Source organism: Petaurus breviceps, unplaced genomic scaffold (genome assembly GCF_028583685.1).
Source record: "Petaurus breviceps papuanus isolate PSGF00001 unplaced genomic scaffold, PetGlider_PUasm1.0 90750, whole genome shotgun sequence".
Taxonomy (NCBI): domain Eukaryota; kingdom Metazoa; phylum Chordata; class Mammalia; order Diprotodontia; family Petauridae; genus Petaurus; species Petaurus breviceps.
This window is the reverse complement of record NW_027187335.1, coordinates 8,159,967-8,179,642: the sequence shown is the minus strand read 5'-3', so window position 1 is coordinate 8,179,642 and position 19,676 is coordinate 8,159,967. Positions and strand designations below refer to the sequence as shown.

Below are 19,676 nucleotides of genomic sequence, written 5' to 3'. Positions count from 1 at the left end.
TGCTTTACTATATAACCTTGAACAAGAGCTCCTCTCTTAGGACTCTAACTTCTTTTCTTATAAAATGATATGGGCGAGGGGAGGAAGGAGGAGAGATTGGCCAACCATCTCTGAGCTACCTTGCAACTATATCATGCTCTAGTTTTATCATAATATCTGGGTATACAATGAATTGAGGCAGTGTGACATGACTCTTGGGTTGAAGAAATTCCTAATAAACTCTGATCTACCCTTTTGTACTTATATTGGTTATTTAATAATTGTCTCTTTGATTGAGCTGTTCTGTGGCCCATGGCCCTGAATCAGTAAGATTGAAAAGACAACTGAATTCCCAGCAATTTAAAGAAAGTCTGAACTGGTTTCCTGACCTCATAATTATTAACTCATCAGGTCACACTGATTCCTTTTTATCATTATGTTTTAGATAGATCCTCTTTTAATATCCCAGTATGATGTGGGGCTGTAGGCATCACAGCTTGATGTGGGTATTCATGCTGACCAATGTGAATAATGATATTGTGGTAGGAAGAAAGCTTTGTATTTTGGTCCAATTTGTATTGTTATGCTTTTTATTTTCTTTTCCCCAATTTATAAACTTTTTTGTAAGTTTTGAGTTCCAAGTTTTATCCCATTTCCCTTCCCTATCCTCCCTCCTCTCTGAGACAGTAAGCAATCAAATATAGATTATACATATGCAATTATGGAAAACAATTCTATGTTAGTCATTTGGTACAAGAAGACTTGAATAAAATAAAAAAAATAAGAAATTGAAAAATAATATGCTTCAGTCTGTGTTCAATCAATATTTGTTCTTTCTATGGAGATGGATAGTATGCTTCATCATTAGTCCTTTGGGATTTTCTTGGATCATTGTATTGCTGAAAATAATTAAGTAATTCACAATTCTTCATTGTACAATATTGCTGTTATTGTATACAATGTTCTCCTGGTTCTGTTCACTATACATCAGTTCATGTAAGTCTATCCAGGTTTTTCTGAAATCATCCTGCATGTAATTTATTATAATACAACAATATTCCATTACAATCATATACCACAGCTTACTTAGCCATCCACCAATTGATCAACATGCCTTTCATTTCTAATTCTTAGGCACCACAGAAAGAGCTGCCATAAATATTTTTGAATAAATAGGCCCTTTTTTTTGGGGGGGGGGGATGTCTTTGGTGTATAGATCTAGCAGCGGTATTGCTGGATCAAAGGTTATGCACTATTTTATAGTCCTTTGGGCACAGTTCATTTTGGTCTCATTTGGTACCAAATCATGGCCCAGTTTTCTTTTCATTTCTTCCCCCTTAAAGTTTGCACACCTGATGAGATGGAAAAACAGCTGCATGAGTTTGCAAGGGAACGCGTATTTCATCCTGACATCTTTACTCTTTCATTACTTTTAAATGCTGTTAAATTAACTGCCATTTTACCTTGAGATTCTCGTATCATAAGATAATGATCACCAGAGAAAGGATTCAAACCAAGTGACAAAGCGGAAAGATTAATGTCCGGGTGTTAATTATCCAGCATGGAAGATCCCAAATGCTCAGCCATGTCACTGAAAAAGAGTTCTTCATTTTTAATGGCAAGTCTCTTAATATATCAGCAGACTTATGGTTTAACTGCTCCAAATTAATCACCCTAACATTATAGCTGTTAGATATAAGCATGACACCAACCAAGACATCTGGATATCTGCTTGGTTTTGCAACTTGCTCCTAAACACTGATTCCAAGAAGATTAGATGAGGCTGAAGCTAGAGGGCTTTGGGTTAGAAGGATCTTCCCTTCCTGGCATCACTAGTATCAGTCATCTAGAGTCATCTTGCCTAACCTCTACATTGTATAGATGAGGAAACAGTCCAGATAGGTTAAGGTACTGGTCCAAAATCACATAGCTTCTTAGTGGCAAAACCCTTTCTTTTTCTCCCCACCCTCAACTCTGATTCTTACCATGAACAAAATAGAATTCATGGATTGATACTAAAAGAACCCTTGATAAGTCCTTGGAGGCTGCTGTGGTTATCCCAATGTGGAGGAAAAAGAGGGACGTGATGCTTAATACATTTCATCTTTCATCTTTACCAAAATAGTTGACCTCTTTATACATTATCAATACTTTTTTTAACTAGAGGAGGTTTCAACAGGATAAAGATTTATTGTTTGAATATTAATTATTTTTAAAAGGAGAGGGATTTTTTTTAGAAAAGTCCCTAGGTACAACTGAAAGGGCATAGACTCTGAAAGGAAAGTTCCGGGTTCAAAGACCACCTGTGATAGTTACTACTATGTTTAGTAATGTTGTGTGACTTTGGGTCTCAGTTTCCTCATCTACAAAATTGAGGCCATTAAACTAAGCAGCCTCTGAGTTCACTTCCAGCTCTGAAGCTATGATCCTTGCACTGTGGGACCATCTTCCATTTTACATTCTAGGAGTAGCCCACAAGCAGGAGAGGTTGAAAACAACTGGGAATAGAGATACATGAAAGTATTTGAGTATAAAAGCATCACTGGACAAGGGGAGCAAGATTCAGATGAATGAAGCAGTCCTTTTCAGTTTATTCAAGTGTGAGCACAGAGTTGGTTCATCTTTCTTCCAGGGTAATACAAGGAAATTTGAATCCTGATATTCTTCATTACAGTCATAAACACAAATTCTCAGTTAGGCCACTGGGTGGTGACTGAGCTGTAGAGAACTTGGTTTGGGCAAGAGCATAAAACTGTAGTTACTTGGTGACTCCAATTCAATTCCATTCATTTCAGTTCAATTCAATTAGTTTTTGGAGGGTACTTAATTTATTTATAGTGAGCTCTCTTATTACAAAAATACTTTCCTTACAACAATACTAGGAAGCACAAATTCTATTTTCACCAGTTTCTATATAAAGAAATTGAGGTTCAGAGAGGTGTCCATTCACATAGGAGTATAAGTATCAATATCACAATCACAAATCCACACTGTATACAGTATGGGGAAGACACAAAAGGAATAGAAGACATAGCTCTTGCCCTCAAAGAGCTTCTAATCTGGTCAGGGAGATAACATACAAAGTAGAAAGCAGAAGAATTTGAATTTAATAATAAGCAAGTGGAAAATTATGTCAGGCAAGACCTTGAAGGGTATGGGTCAGTAACTTATATATCTTGAAATCCCCCACAGGGACTGGTAAATATTTGCTTGCTTGATCTATGACATGTAGGTGTTGAACTAAATGACATCTTTCTGCCATAATTCTTTTCATCTCTAAATCTATGATCTCACGAATTCCGCCCCCCCCCCACAAGACAATGTCCTTTATTGGCCATTACAAAACACCCTTGGATCTTGGGTTGCTTTCTCTGTCCTGGAGGGGGAGTTGGCATCCAGATGGACTTAGCAGACGGGAACATTGACTTCTTCTGAATTTCAGATGGTGTCTTTATTGAAGGAAGCAATTGTTTTCTTCTGATGATCTGTAAGGCCAGTTGTGTATTCTGTAGTTCTAGGTAGACAGCCAGCAGGATAGCCTCTGGTAGTCTTTCCCTAGGATGTATCATGGAAGCCACGTGGTGGAGACACTTCTAGCCTTGTCATATTCGTTGTGGAAAGAGTAGGCAGTACTGAGATTAGACAGCATCATTATTTGGGTGGAAGTGACAGAGCTAGGGTAGCACTGAGTTGTTTGATTGCCAGAAAAGTCCATTGCTTCATTTACCCCTTTATCAGATTCTTGGTCCTGCTCTTCTGAAGACATCCCCAAAGACATATCAGTGATATTTTGAAGGTTCAAATGGAAAGGCATCAGAGATTCTGTCAAGAAAGATGAGAACTTCTTCTGCATATAAATGGCCCTAAAACTTAAGAGAACTTGAAAACTAAGGTGGTTGAAGTAGTTTGTCTGCATGATTCAAAACCATGAGGTTGTCACCCCAGGCCAGAGCAACATAAACACTTTAGGTGAGGATAGAGCACCTTAAGTTTCCTAATTGTTGTTTTCTGAAAAAGGAAGACAGTGAAGGGTGGAACTGAAATGAATTTTCTCCATCATAACTTTTAGTGCTGTGAATCTCCTGACTTTCAGCTTTTTCTGCACTGCTGCCCAACTGGTTACTCATTTTAGACCCATTCTCCTGCTTTGCTTCCTGCTGGTCTTCCAGTAACAGCAGCAAGGCATTTCTGAGACAAATGACTGCAAATTCCATACTAGCTATGGGAATAGCAGAATACTGTCTGTCATTATTTATGGCATTTTGTATGGTCTGAGATGTAAGGACTATCTTCTGATGATAACCTTGACCCACAATGAACTGTACAATCCCCTTTTTGCTTGGAAGACATTTAGTCTCCTGTTTTAAGGTTCCCTTGTTGGCAGCAATGCAGCACTCGGCCAGTCTCAGTCAAAGGTGAGCATTGGAATGATAGACCTGAACAGCTTCAATCAAAATGAGAAGGCCACCAGGGGTGGGCCAGTGTGAATTGGCTGAATACCAGTTATAGAGGAGCTTGTAGTGCTCAGCAAGGTACACAGGGCCTCTCTGAGAATTCTTCCCTGTGTCTCTGTTGCCTGCTTTCAGCTGGGCGTAGGCTTTTCTTGGAGAGTCTTCTTAAAACAGAAAATTCCCAAACTGTATTTTCTCATGGCAACATGAATGCATCCCAGATTGTTCTAGAACATATACCTTAAACATTTGCCTATTTTCATGAAGCCTGAATGTTTAGCAATGTTTGCACTATTTAATAATTTCACTGCTCTTTTTTGAAGTGTTTAGTTTTAGTTTTTTTTATCAAATGCTTTATTAACTTCTAGTTTATATCATTCATTTCCTCAAGATTTTGAGTTACAAATTTTCTCCCCATTTTTCCTTTACCCACCACCCCAAAATAATGATCCCATTGAATATCCCATCCTCCAATCTGCTCTCTCCTATATCTTCTCCCATATCCCCTCCAACTTTCCAGTAGGGCACCGTGGATCTCTATGCCCCAGTGCCTGTATATCTTATTTCCCATTTACATATAAAATAATATTGATAATAGTATATATATATATATATGTATATATATGTATACACATTTTTAAACATTTGATTTTAAAACTTTGAATTCCAGATTCATTCCCTTCCTCCCTTGTCACCCACCCTTACTGGGAAGATAAGCAATTCAATATAGGTTATACATGTGTAGCTATGCAAAACATTTCCATAGTAGGTATATTGTAAAAGACTGACTATATTTCCCTCCCTCTTACCCCACCTCCCACTTGTTCTATTCTCTACTTTGATCCTGTCCTTTTTCAAAAGTTGGTGTTTCCAACTTCCTTCCCCCCCCAGCCTGCCCTACCTTCCATAATCCCCCCTCTCATCCCCTTCCCCCCTACTCTTCTGTAGGGTGAGATACCCTATTTATTGTGTATGTCATTCCCTCCCTAAGCCAAATTCAATAAGAATAAGGTTGACCCATTCCCTTTTGACTTCCTGTTCATCCCCTCATTTCTAACCATTTTCCCTTACCTATTCTATATGAGATACTTTACCCCATTCTGTCTCTCCCCATCTCTTCTCATTATATTCCTCTCTCACCTCTTAATTTCACCTTTTAAGTATTATCTCTTCCCATTGAACTGGTCCTGTGCCTTCCAACTATGTATACCTGTACACATATATACACACATTCACATATGTATTCATATGCCTATATACACTCCTATATAGACATATATATGTATGTGTGCATACACACACACACACACACACACACACATATATATATATATATATACACATTTCTATTCCCTTCAATTATTCTCATACTGAGAAAAGTTATAATTATTGTTTTTCCATATAGGAATGTAAATAGTTCAACTTTGATAAGTTCCTTATGATTTCTTTTCCCTGTTTACCTTCTCATGCTTCTCTTCCTTCTTGTACCTGAATGTCAAATTTTCTATTCAATTCTGTTTTTTTCATCAAGAATGCTTGAAAGTCCTCTATTCCACTGAATGACCATATTTTCCCCAGAAACATGATACTCACTTTTGCTGGGTAGTTGATTCTTGGTTTTAATCCCAGCTCCTTTGACCTTAGGAATATCATATTTCAAGCCCTTCTATCCCTCAGTGTAGAAGCTGCCAGGTCCTGTGTTATCCTGATTGTGTTTCCACAGTATTCAAATTGTTTCTTCCTGGCTGCCTGTAATATATTCTCCTTGATCTGGGAATTCTGGAATCTGGCTATAATATTCCTAGGAGTTTTCTTTTTGGGATCTTTTTCAGGAGGTGATGTGTGGATTCTTTCAACCTCTATTTTGCCCTCTGATTCTAAAACATCAGGGAGATTTTCCTTGAGAATTTCTTGAAGGATGATTTCTAGTTTCTTTTTTTTATCATGGCTTTCAGGTAGTCCAATGATTTTTAAATGATTTCTCCTGGATCTGTTTTCCAGGTCAGTGGTTTTTCCAATGAGATATTTCACATTGCCTTCTATTTTTTCATTTGTTTGGATCTGTTTATTAGTATCTTTTTTTCTCATAAAGTCACTAGCTTCCATTTGCTCCAATCTATTTCTGAGGGAATTATTCTTTTCAGTGAGCTTTTGAGATTCTTTTTCCATCTGGCAAATTTGGCTTTTTAAGGCATTCTTCTCCTCATTGCCTTTTTGAGCCTCTTTTGCCATTTGAGTTAGTCTGTTTTTAAGGTGTTATTTTCTTCAGTCAGGTTGTTGACTCTCATTTCATAATTTTCTTGCATCGTTCTCATTTCTCTTCCCAATTTTCCCTCCACTTCTCTTATTTGATTTTCAAACTCCTTTTTAAGGTCCTCAATTACCTGTAACCAGCTCAAATTTTTCTTGGACACATTTGGTGCAGGAGTTCTGACTACACTGTCTTCCTCCTGTTCCATGCTTTGATCCTTTTTGTCCCCAAAATAGGAGTCTAATGTTGGATTCCTCTGTTTCCTTTGTTTTCCTTGTTTACTAATGTTTCCAATCAATTACTTGCCTTTTGGACTTTTTGCCACAATGGGACTCTCCTACCAGACAGGGGAGCTTTGTATCAAATGTTGGGGTTTTTTCAGCTGCCAAAGGTATTAGTTGTGTGCCCTCTCTGAAGCCTCCATAGTCTCTGGTAAGCTGGTCACACACCCCAGGACCTCTACCCTAGACCTCGATCCAGATCAAAGCAGGTTAAAGCAAGAGCGATTACCCTTTAGACTGGTCGCTTGGTCCCCCTACAGTCTGTAGGCCAGGACCTGAAGCAGCCATGTGGAGGCTGCTGCATGGCTGCAGGGCCTCAGCGTCTTCTCACTCCAGGGGATAAAGGCCGACGCATTCCCAAACTACCAGATCCCAAAGTCCACACTGCACTGATCTCTCACTTTGTCCTTAGTGTCTATGGGTTGATAATTCCAGAAACCACCACAGTTCTTGGTGATCTGAAGTCCCTCTAGCTGGTGGCTGGTTAGGCCCACCCTGGGGCTAAAACCTCCTGCTCTCGTGGGGCTAGGGTCAGCTCCCAGAGCACTGTGCTGGCTGCTCCCTGCCAGTCTGCTGGGCTGTCTTCAGCAGGATGTTAGCTTCTCTGTGTCATTTTGTGGGTTCTGTAGCTCCAAAGTTCGTTCAGAGTCACCTTTTACATGAATTGGAGGGGGTGGGAGCCTGAGCCCAGCGGAAGTCCTGTTTCTACTACATTTCTTGACTCTGCTCCCCCAATTTCACTGCTTTTTGATAATTGCTCCCTTAAGTATTCAAAATTACTTTTAAGAAAAAAAGTAGCAGTATTTCCAGCTGCATTCATGACAGATTTGATTTTCCTTTTGCAAGCTTTCAGAGACTTCATTTGGATATAGGCTTTCACTTTGTACTGGTGAATCTTTGACTTTGCAACTTCTATTAAGGCTCCACTTTCAGCTTTATGATTTGATCCCTCTTTGCTGGTAGTGTTTCCTGACTTGTTATTTTTCCAATTTTTATTTCTATTGCCCTATGAGATCATTTTTTTTCTAGAACAGCAAGGAGATACAGCGCTTTCTCAGCTTGGTAATTTAGAATATAGAGATTCACAAGAAATAAATGCATGGCCTGTTCAAACTTCTCTTTTAAAGGTTCTATGAACTGGTAGAGTTTCTCTCCAACTGACATTACTTTAGTATTCTAGTGCAGGTGATAGAGAATAACAGCTTGATTATACTATTTTTGACATCATCTAAGCCCATCCATTTTTTTCAACAGCTGAATGGACCCGATTCTTCAGCTGGTTTGGTGTTGCTCTCAAATGATCAGTGGTTGTCTACTCATTTTAATAGAACTCAGCCACCACCATGTTCAGAATGATCTTCTCATCATTTCTGATGTCTTGCTTATAGGTAAGGTGCTGGAGGCACTTATCATATTTCTGTCATGAATGTTTGAAAACATTGTTCCATAATTCCTACTCTTAATCAGTGATCTCAGAAAGTAGAAACTGTTCCTTCACGTTTCTCTGTTTCTGGATGTGAATTTGGAACTGGTTGAATGACTGGACACTATAGGTCATTAATAAGTAGATGTCGGAATGAGGTCTTTAATGCAGTGCCTCAGGATCTGTCTTTGGCCCAAGGAGTGGTGGATTGGGAAAGACTTCATGGAAGTAATGACATGTGAGTTAGTATATGAAGGAGATCTCCAAAAGGGGAAGACAGGAAAGAGGGCACTGCAGGTATGGAGAATAGTGTATCAAGAGCAGGAATTGTCTCACTTTTCTATTTGGATCCAAAGCGCTTAGCACATAGTTAAGTACTTAATAGATATATTTTCTCCTGAGAATTAATGACTTTCTATCACACTAGATGGGACTAAACAAGGTGAAGGTGACACCAGGCTGCAGAGAGCTTTGAGCAGAGGAGTGGCAAGGGCTGTGGTGCCTGGCACCTAGTGGGAGCTTAACAAAAAGGCTAGTTGATTGACCAAATTAAGGCAGCCTTCAGAATGAGGGGAATGAATAGAGTGGAGAAGGTGATGATGAAGGGGATTGAACCAAGTTCCAATGTCTTTGAATCACTGTGACTTAAAATACTATAGTAAAGGTCCCTCTTTTCATTTTGCAGAAGAGGAAACTGAGTCTCAGAGACCTGTCCAAGTCCATACAAGTAGTGAATCTGCATCTGAACCCATGTCCTGGACTCCGGGAAACAACACCGCTGCCTAGCTCCCCAACATTTGAGAATGCCTGCTAGAGGGGCCATAGAGACCTCCCCACTCAAAGGTCATAGCTGCTAAAGAACCCCACCTCCTTCCTTCTTCAGGGGAGAAGCTGAGGTCTAGAGAAGGGGAATGACTTCAATGAGGTTACCAAGGTGGTAAGAAAGAGCAAAGCTGGGAGGACTGGATCCAGGTGAAATTAAGACAAGAGATCAGGGATAGTGGGAATGGTGTGGACTGCCAGCAGTCTGATCTCTTGACTTTAAACATAGTGCTGTTATCAGCATTGCTAATTAGGAAAAGGAAAAATTACATATGTTATTTACAGGAGGTAGTAATGAGGTCCACCTGAACAGAGTAAATTGTTCATCTTGGGAATAGTGATGTTTGGACAAGTAGGATGGGGCCGGCTCATGGAGAACTTTGAATGCCTAGCTAAATGGTTTTATGTTGGTTTGGTGAGTAATAAAGAATCACATTAGATTATTAGTTAGGAGATTAGGATGATGAAAACAAGTATTATAGGGATATTCATCTGGCAAAGTTCAAGGGAAGCACTGGGCCTTCACTATAGGCATTGCCCAAATCTTGTCAGTGCCAAAATCCTTTAACCCAGGACCTCTCCCTACCTGTCTCTATTGAAATGGAAACATTCACACATTTCTTTTTCTAATTTTAAGGTTATATTAACATCTTTTCATATCACCTTCATTTTTAAATGTATCTTCCTCTTCTCTCCCTTCCCCCAAAGAACCATCCCTTATAACAAAGAATAAATGGGAGGAAAAAAAGCAGTTCAGCAAAACTGACTAATGCATCACCAAGACTAACACTATATGTAATTTTCCACAGCCACAGTCTTCTACATCTTCAAAGAGGTGAGGGAGAGAGATTTCCTTATTTCTTCTTGGAGGCCAAGTTTGGTCACTATAATTATATAGCACTCCATTTCTTTCCTTTTCTTTTTTATTTCTTCCCTTCCTTTCCCTTCCCAAACCTTCCTTGTCTTTCCTTCCTTGCTTCTTTCCTTTTTTTATTACTGTAGTCATTGCTAGTATAATTTTCCCATTTCTGTATATTTCATTCTATGTAAGTTCATAAAAGTCATCCTGTAAATTTTTGAATTTTCATATTCATTGCCCCTTCTGGTTCAGTAAGTAATAATAAGATATCACATTTATGCAACAAACATTTGTTTAGCCTTTCCCAATTGATGGATATCTATTTTGAGGAAACTAGAGGTCTCAGTGGCTATAGTGCTTGTCCTATCAGAAAGACCTGTGTTCAAATCTTGTCTCTTATTAGTTGTGTGATCCTGGGTAAATCACTTAACCTCTCTGCCTCAGCTTCCTCATCCTTAATATGGGGACAGTAATAGTGCCTATCTCTTACAATTATCATAAAGATAGAATGAACAACATTTGTAAGGACTGTGTAAACTTTAAAGTGCTATATAAGCATTAGCTATTGTTTTTACTTTCCAGTTCTGTGCTGCTATGGATATTTTAGTGTATATGGAGCTTTTCTTTTGGTCATATGCCTAGTAATGCAATATTTGGGTCAGAGTATAGACATTTTAGTCACTTTCTTAGCATAGTCCCTAATTTCTTTCCCAAATGATTAGACTACTTCACAGCTCCACTAATAGTGGTATCTCTTCCTTCACCATTGATTATTTCCATATTTTATCATCTTTGCTAATCCTATTACCACTTATTTTCTTTCACCTCTTCTGAACACTGTAGAATATAAAGTCAAATGCTAGGGTCACCATCTTGTTATTTGACTTGAAAGAACTTGACTTAGACCATCTGGAAATCTAGCCCTGGTAGATATTTAAAAATCTCTTGAATGATGTGAGTACTTAAGGATAAGGCTCCTTGTCTATATACTGATTAATTTTTTTAATGATATGAAGGTCAATCAGTGGAATTAATACCCTACACTTCCTCTCTCTACACTAGCTCCCCCCACCTCAAATTTTATGCAAAACAGGTCCCTGAGAATACCCTGCTTACTACTGATTCACCTTTCTCAGGCAATGGTTTTGTTGCATTCCAAATAGGGCATGTGAATTTTCATGAAATATGATTACTACAAGGAAATTGGATTTTATAAATGGGAGTTTACCAGTGATACACAAGACAAAAAACAACCATTCCACAGGGCTTATATGTTTGCAGGTGGTTTCACATCTCTACCTCTTAGATCTTATTTTTTTCCATTGCTGAAAGAACATTCTTTAAAGGAATCTGCTTGGGCTGTAATGTTCTCTCTAGACCCCTCATTTCAGCCCAATTGCATTCACTCTATGTTTAAATTTATTGCTGTGCAGTTTGGTGTGTATTATTTCTATTAGCATTAAATTTACTTTAGTATATTGGAGCAAAGAGGTTGTAGAAACTAGATTTTAATTCTCAGCCCATTAAAGCATATTGTCCTTGATAAATACAATTTTCATTATATACCAGCACCATATGTATGCCTACAGTCATATCTCTGCATAATGAACTTGTTAGAATTTTTTCCTTTAATAAAAAATAATATTTGGTTTCTTTACTCTGAAGATCTGATATTTCCAGAGTAATGGGCTATCTAACTATACCTTTTGGTCCATTTTTCACTGTTGTTTTTAAAATTCAAATTGGAGTTGAAATAGAAAATGTACTTGCAGTGACAGCAAACTGAAGAATTCTGAAATTCAATTCATTCAATTCTGTTCAGTAAAATTCAATTCATTTCAACGTAGTTCAGTTCAGTTGGATTTAATTCAATTAGATTCAATTCAATTCAATTTAGTTCTATGGTTTTCAGTTCAATTCAACAAACCTTTATTAAGTGCCTGCTATCCCCAAGGTTATATAATCAGAACTGGAAAGAGATCCAAACACAAAAATGAAACCATCCTCATTCTCACGGACCTCACATTATATTGGGCTCCTACTCTTGTCAGTGGGTTATTTCTAACAGGTGGCATTGGGTTTAAGGCAGGGATTGATTCTGTACCTAGAAGGATTTTTGTCTGGAGCACACTTCTTTACTTTACTCCCCTTGAGATTCTTTTGGCTAAGAATCAGATATTGCTATTTTCCCCTTCTCATGGAGGGCAAACTCAGCATCCACGAAGACTGAACCTGTAACTATGCATGCTTAGTTCTTCCAACAAGTGACTGAAGTAAGAAAGGAATGAATGTTGCATATTGAGAAAACCTTAACACTGATTTTTAAAAAATAAACCAACATCTGCCACCAGAACATGTTTTTAGTATGAAATCCACTTGTTCAGTGAAAGCCTTGTTTTGTTTAGGAAAATCTGAGCTTGAGGGCTGTCAGAAAGAGTGCATCATCATCATTTGTCAAAAACCCAGGAGAGAAGACAGGCTTGTTGAAATCAATAAGAGGGTGATCTGATATTCAGGGAAAAATAAAAAATACAAAACTCTCAACAAAATATGCCTTGACTTCTTTTAGTATTTTGTAGCTCTAATTTGGGGTAACTCAGGAGGTATGTGAAATCCTGCAGCCTTTGTGTTAATGACCCCTCACCACAAAGAAATAAATACTTTGTTTGGTCTCCTCAATCATGCAAATTCTTCATATAACTCCCTTCCTGGAATTTTATATTCTATTAAACTTGAATCTAATGAAAATTGCTTCTCTTTCATTTCATTTTTCTCCCCTGAGATGTCATCTGACCATAGTAGATATTTATTAGACATATTGTAGCTGCTTTGTAACAAGGGATTTGTCAGCTAGAATTTTTTTTTGCTTTGATTTTGGAGTTAGATTCATAGGTTCATAGAAGCATAGATTTCCAGCTGGCAGGTTAACTCATCCAAACCTCTCATTTTATAAATGAGGAAAATTGATGTCCAGAGAGGTTAAGAAATTCATCCAAGGTTACATTCTCAGATCTGAGATAACCCTCAAACACTCAACTGTGGACAGAAAATGCTACCAGAAAATGACAGGAGCAAAGATAACTTGGGCTGAACTTCAGTTACATCAGTTTTCCCTCCACAACAAATATAGGAGATGTTATAGCTTTTGAAAAATTATTCATTTATTCTGAATAGTTCTTTTATCTATGTAAGGGGTGATATTATGGTATCTTGTTTTGCTCCCACAAAAGTTATTGGAAGATTATCAATAGCTGTGGAGAAGCTCTTGCTTATCTTACTTTACTAAAACCCTGACCTTCCTGGAACTATGTCAATGGCCAGAGGGAACTAGAAAGGTGGGGGTGTGGCACACAGGTCTGATCTTAGAAGAGAAGCGATCAGGTCTGAAACAGTTCTCAAGTATTCTCACTACCACTGTAGTATGGTGCCTCTGTAATCTGCATATAATCTACATATATTAAGGAAATATAGAATATGTAGAAGGAAATAAAGTGAGGAGTATGAGGAATTTGACTAACCTTTGAGAAATTTGACTATATAGAGAGACAGAGACAGAGACAGAAACAGAGACAGAGAGAGAATGAAGACTATATATATTTCATATAATATATGTATTATATATAATATAATTAATGAATATATATTACACATTATACCATGTTTCCCCAATAATAAGACCTATCCCGAAAATAAGCCCTCCCCTTACTGTGTAAGATTCCTCTAAAATAAGCCCTCTCCTGAAAATAAGCCCTATTGAGATTGCTACTGTAGTGAAGGTGATCCCCTGCGCTACACGCTACATTACGGTACCCTCTGTATGCACCTTTCCCCCCCCCCCTCCCCGGGTGAAATGCATGCCGCTCTCTGAGCTGCATCCAATCAGAGCTGCAGCAGTGAGTGCATCATCCTGTTCTTCTCCAGTGATTTGCTTGCTGGCACCATTGAGAGCAGTGCCGTGGAGGAGAGCTGAGGCAGGACAACATACGCCGTCCCCTGAAAATAAGCCCTCTGGTGCTTTTCTTTCCAAAAAAAATAATATGACAGTGTCTTATTATCAGGGAAACACGGTATATGTGTGTGTGTGTGTGTGTGTGTGTGTGTGTGTGTGTGTGTGTATAGAAATAAAGTAAGGAATTTGAGGAATTTAATTAACCCTAAATGTACCAGGAAGGACAGAACTTGTAACCCCTCACTCCTGCTTCTGTCTGAGTGTGACTTCCTTGATGGAAGTCTAAATAAAGTCCTTCCTTTGCACACTGTTTTTGAGTTCTCTGCACACTCTGTTTCTGAGTTCTTTCAGTGAGAAGGGGTTTGTAATTTTAAGGGGCACATCATGTGAATCTCCCTAAGAGTACCCAAAAAAGGGAAGCAGTGGTCAGTGGAGGCTTGTTCCAGGCTAACTCACTGACTCTACCTGGAAGTCCTGTGGTCCCTACAGCTGCATTGAGGGGCATCTCACATGGATCTTCCTAAGGGCCTCCAAGGGAGTAGTAGACCTGGAAACTCATCCCGGCTACCTCCCTGACCCTGCTTAGGAAGTCCTGTGAACTGCAAAAGCATGTTTCTCACATTATAAATTGATATTAATATAAATAAGAAAGCATAAAAGGAAGCATGGCAGAGTAGTCCCAGAATCAGGAAAATTTAGGGTCAAATCCTATCTCTAACAACTATTGTCTGGGTTACTCTGGACAAGTCTCAATCTTTCAACACTCCGGTGGCAAAACAGGTATTGATCCGAATTGTAAATGGAAATTTGTTCATTGGATATTCTCAGTACTAAGGACAATGTGGGTCTAGTAAGTACTAGAAAGAATATAACCATAATAATAACAATAATGATAATAAATGGGGAGACATTTTCTAATGATCTCAAGTGCTGTGTTAGCATTCAAATCTATTCAATATTTTTTATTAAGCCTCTGCTTATTTCCAAGAACCATACTATGTCCTAGGAATATAAAGATTAAAAAAAAAGGATACAATTTCTACTCACAAGGAGTTTATGTTGTATGGGATTTGAAAGCATCAATTAGTTTTTGAATCTGATAATGTTCATTTCTCTATTTTAACAGATCCTGAAAGGACTTTTAACAAGCTACTACTGAATCAATAGATGAATTTTGTTAGCCTAGTGAATTAGTATTAGGAGGAAGCATGATGCAGCAGAAATAATGTTTAATCTGAAATCAGAAAAGTTGGGCTGTAATATGGTCTCTGTCACTTGCTGACTTGGTCACCCTGAAAAAAATTACTTAGCCTCTATTGACTTTAGTTTTTTTTTTTTCCTTTTTAGAAATTTGTTGGTACTGAGGTTGGGGTGGGGGTGGGAGAAGACAGATTAGATAATGTCTAAGCTCCTTTCCAAATATTCCCTCTTGGCCCACTCCCCCAATCAGCATTACCACTAGCAGATTGGGTCCCCAGAGGACCTCCTGCTTTAGAGGTGACCTTGTGGCTATTGGCTATCCTCCTAATGCTATAGGCCACAAACCCCCATTAGTGCAGTTTCCTTTAATAATCAGACAGTAGATCAGCTAGTTGTTAAAAAATTATTTTACCAAATGTTTTTTATCTAATGGAAAAGTAAGAGCTTTTTCTCTAAAATATGGGGCAAATTCTCTCATAAATACATGTAGAATCTGTTAGCAGGAGGGAACATGTCAGAGTCAAGACAAAACTAAAGGTCAATGTTAGGTAAATATGTAGATGATGGGGTGCTTGGGATCTATATCTGTAACAGCAATTTGTAAAACCAATTGGCAACATCAGTCTGTAACATCAATTTGTAAAACCAGTTTGTACAATTGAAACTACTATTTGTATTGTAAAATTGTAATAGCAATTTGTAAAAAAAATCACCTTTTCCCTTTCCCAGCCTCAAACTCTGCCCCTTCCCTCTATCCACACTCTGCCTAGGCAACAACTTGTGACTCTTTTGTACTTGCTTCCTGTCTAGCCCAAATCTCATCTCCAAGTTAAACTATCTATGCACTGAAGTCACAAGTTCCTCTCAGTCCGCCCTAACTTTTTATCTATGCACTGAAGTCACAAGTTAGCCTTGGTTCTCTTACATCCATCTGGTCAGCCCTGACAATGGCAGCCCTACCCTTTAAAAGTAAAAGCCTGTGCTCCCTTTCACTTGCAGGTTCTCTAAGGATCCTTGCCCTCTGTAAAGCAACTTTTACAACTCTGACTCCAAGTTAGCCTGAGCTGAATTCTTTCCAGACTGAATCGCAGGTTCTGGTCTTAGATAAGATCAGAGTTCCTGCTGAACCTATTGGGAGCCATCCCTCATCATTTAGAACACAGATCTCCAAGGCAGCGCAAAACTCCATAATCACAGAGTCTCACTGACCTTTACTTCATTGGACAAATCACCCCATTGGTCAACTAGCTTGGTTTCTTGCAGGGTATATAGCCTTTTCACTGGAATAGCATCTTAACTGAGTTTGTCCTTATGGGTTGCTTGACTACTGAACTGGCTCCTCCCCCCTTTTGTCTGCTGAACTAATTTCCTTCCAGAGTTGACTGCTTCTGGGTTTGACTGACCATGTATGCTGGGCATAGCTACTGCAGGTCAAAGTTTGATTAGTTAGTTGAACTCCATTCTGCTGCTACACTTGGCCAAGTAGGTTACTATGCAACAAAACTTCTGTTTCTGACTTGAAACAGGCAGGTCACTGGGCCAATGGACCACTGAACTTTTTTTAGGACAAAACATCTCTTTTGGTGAATCTGTTGGATTCCCTAGGCTTACTGTTTGATGTGCAGTTAAATTTTACCACCTTCAGCCACTGGCTTGACTAGGTGCTTCTGTGTTCTCTTTAGCTGGAGTGTTCCAGGGCTCATTTTATCTCCATGAAAAGTACATCTGCATGGTATTGAGTTTCTTCAACTAGGTCAATGACTTTTATTTATTTTTTTTGAGGGGGGAAGGCAAGGCAATTGGGGTTAAGTGACTTACGCAAGGTCACATAGCTAGTAAGTGTCAAGTGTCTGAAGCCAGATTTGAGCTCAGGTCCTCCTGACTCCAGACCCAGTACTCTATTCACTGAGCCACCTAGCTGCCCCACGTCAATGACTTTTAGTTCAAGTTTGACATAAACCTCTCTTCTTTAAATCTCTCAAAGCCTCATATCCAAAGTTTTTGAACACTGAAATGTTGAAGAGATTTAACTTCTACAACTTGACAATTATTCTCCATTTGGAGATGGCTCCTCTAAGTTTTGGACCCTACTTTTATCTATGGTGATCCTTCAAGTTACATTTCTAAGAGTCCTGCTGGTTCTTATGGAGATGATTGAGTACAGATAACAGTATTGAATAGTCTATACCTGAGACAAGTTCATTTCTCACTGGCTTCTTGATATACAAATGAGCTATGTGAGTTTCAGATCCTTTCTAATGTATGTACTATTTCCTTTGAATCTAAAAAGGTTTCCCCTTTATATTTTAATCTGTTTTTAATGATTGTGACTTTCAACTTTGTTGATGTCTAAGAGGGCACATTTGTTTAATTTTTAAAAATTCAACCTTTACATTAATTGAATCTGGCTTATTCCTATTTGGAATTAGAAAGGCTTCCCTATTTCTCTCTGAAAGTCTTCATTGATATCACAGATTTCATAGGTGAGGTATGAAGGAGTTATGTTAACAAATATTTCTAGAACTAGAGATTTTTAAGAATACAAAGAATAAAAGTGAAAAAAATAAAAGAACATGATATCTTTTTTTTAAGATAACATGTAAAATTATCTCTATTATTCCTTGGGCTGATATTGATAATGACATACATTTCAAATGAGAAAAAAAATTGTTTCTATGTCAATCAAACATTGCATCATAAATCATTACACTGAAGCAAATGAACCCTATTTTTGCTATTTTTCTTTTAAGAACTTGACACAATCTTAGAGTATTTTCAGCTCAGACAGAAACTGATAAAATTTATGCATCATCTTACAGATTATCTATCTTTGTATCTGTCTATCTGAAACAATGAAAAAAATAACATTCTCCATTGGGCTGGTTGCATGTAAAAGAATTGTTGTCCTCCCTTCTACACATCAATGAAGAGTCATCTCTCTTATGACCCAAATCATTGTTTTTAGGAGCTTGATAATCAGCCAGTGGCATTATTTTACACCCCCCAAAAGATTTTCTGGCTGAAGACTAACACCAATCCTTTGGAAATAAGCTTTTTAGCCTGTTCTTCCAGTTACTTGGGCTTGTAGACAATGATAATCTTGAAACTAATGATCATTTTTAAAGATACAGAAAGTCAATAGGTTTATAAGAAATTTTATATTGTGAATAGACTGATACATTAGTACTATTTGACAGCAAGAAAGGGAAATGATGGCCCCCTCCCCTCCACTCCACATTAATCATTTAATGTAGGGCTCCATTTATATAAACTTGATTTATCAAGAATTTAAGTTTCAGACTCTGTTAGGACAAAGAAGCCAAGTTCTAGAGCTTTCATGCCAGATAGGAAAGCAAAAAGGAAACCAGGCTACTTTTGAAATGGTAAATGCAGTCCCTGCTTTATTAAAGCTAGAAGGAATCAACCCTACACAGGGGTATGAGTAAGGCCAAGATATTACATATGGTTTGAAGTTTTCCTCCCTTTTAAAATTGATCAGCTGCCTAAGTAGCACAATTATGGAACAAGTCTTGTAGGAGAAAGGCAGCGACCTATGTGAGATTCCTCATCCTGAAAAAATGCAGCTCATTGATTTTCAGATGACTGTTGACAATTCAGAAACAAATGCTTTAATAAAGCAAGTTGTTTTTGAATGTTAACATAATAAACATGATAGGCAGCTCTTTATAATCAGGGGCTAATCATTATTAATTCCTTTGACATTCAAGTTGCTGACATTAATTATAACAAATGCCTTTAGTAGATATCTGATGCAGTCAGGAACTCCACAGCAAGCCCATTGTCATTTGGAACTCAAAGTGGTACATTTGCTGTCAAGTGTTGCTCAAAGATCTAATTTCCTGTATCTTATTAATCAAAGTGAATATATGATATTGGGGAGATAAGATGGGAAATGTTTTGAAATGTTTGATCATTTCGGCCTAAGCTATCCTTTTGATTTTTTTTTCCTGACTAGAGAAGAAAGCTATTTGAACTTCATAAAAGTTTAGATTTGATTAGACTGGACTTTCATCCATGAAGCTTAAGTCCATTTATATGCATTCTATCAAACACGTATATTAGATAACTAAAGACTATTATTTTCATTTTTTATGTAAAAATGGGCAAAATAAGGTTTGAGGATATCTCCTCACCAATTTTCTTCTTTGCTTTTAGAAATGATCAAAAGAAGGTTTTTCTTCTAAAGAAGAAAAGAAACAAGTACTGACTGGGTTTTGCTACATCCCAGGTGTTCCTTGAGGTGACACAGTGTTTAGAGTATGGGTCTGGAATCAGGAAGACCTGAGTTCAAATTTGACCTCAGAAACTTACCAGCTGTGTGACCATGGGCAAATCACTTAACATTGTTTGCTCAGTTTCCTCATCTGTAAAATGAGCTAGAGAAAGAAATGGCAAACCACTTCAATATCTTTACCAAGAAAGCCTAAATGGCAGTCATAA

At 38.0% G+C, this 19,676-nt stretch overlaps 1 pseudogene; it reads right to left on the bottom strand.

The window, feature by feature from the left end:
- Positions 1-3,269: 3,269 nt before the first annotated feature.
- Positions 3,270-19,676, bottom strand: part of LOC138145826 (CCR4-NOT transcription complex subunit 10-like) — a 30,035-nt pseudogene continuing 13,628 nt past the window's right edge.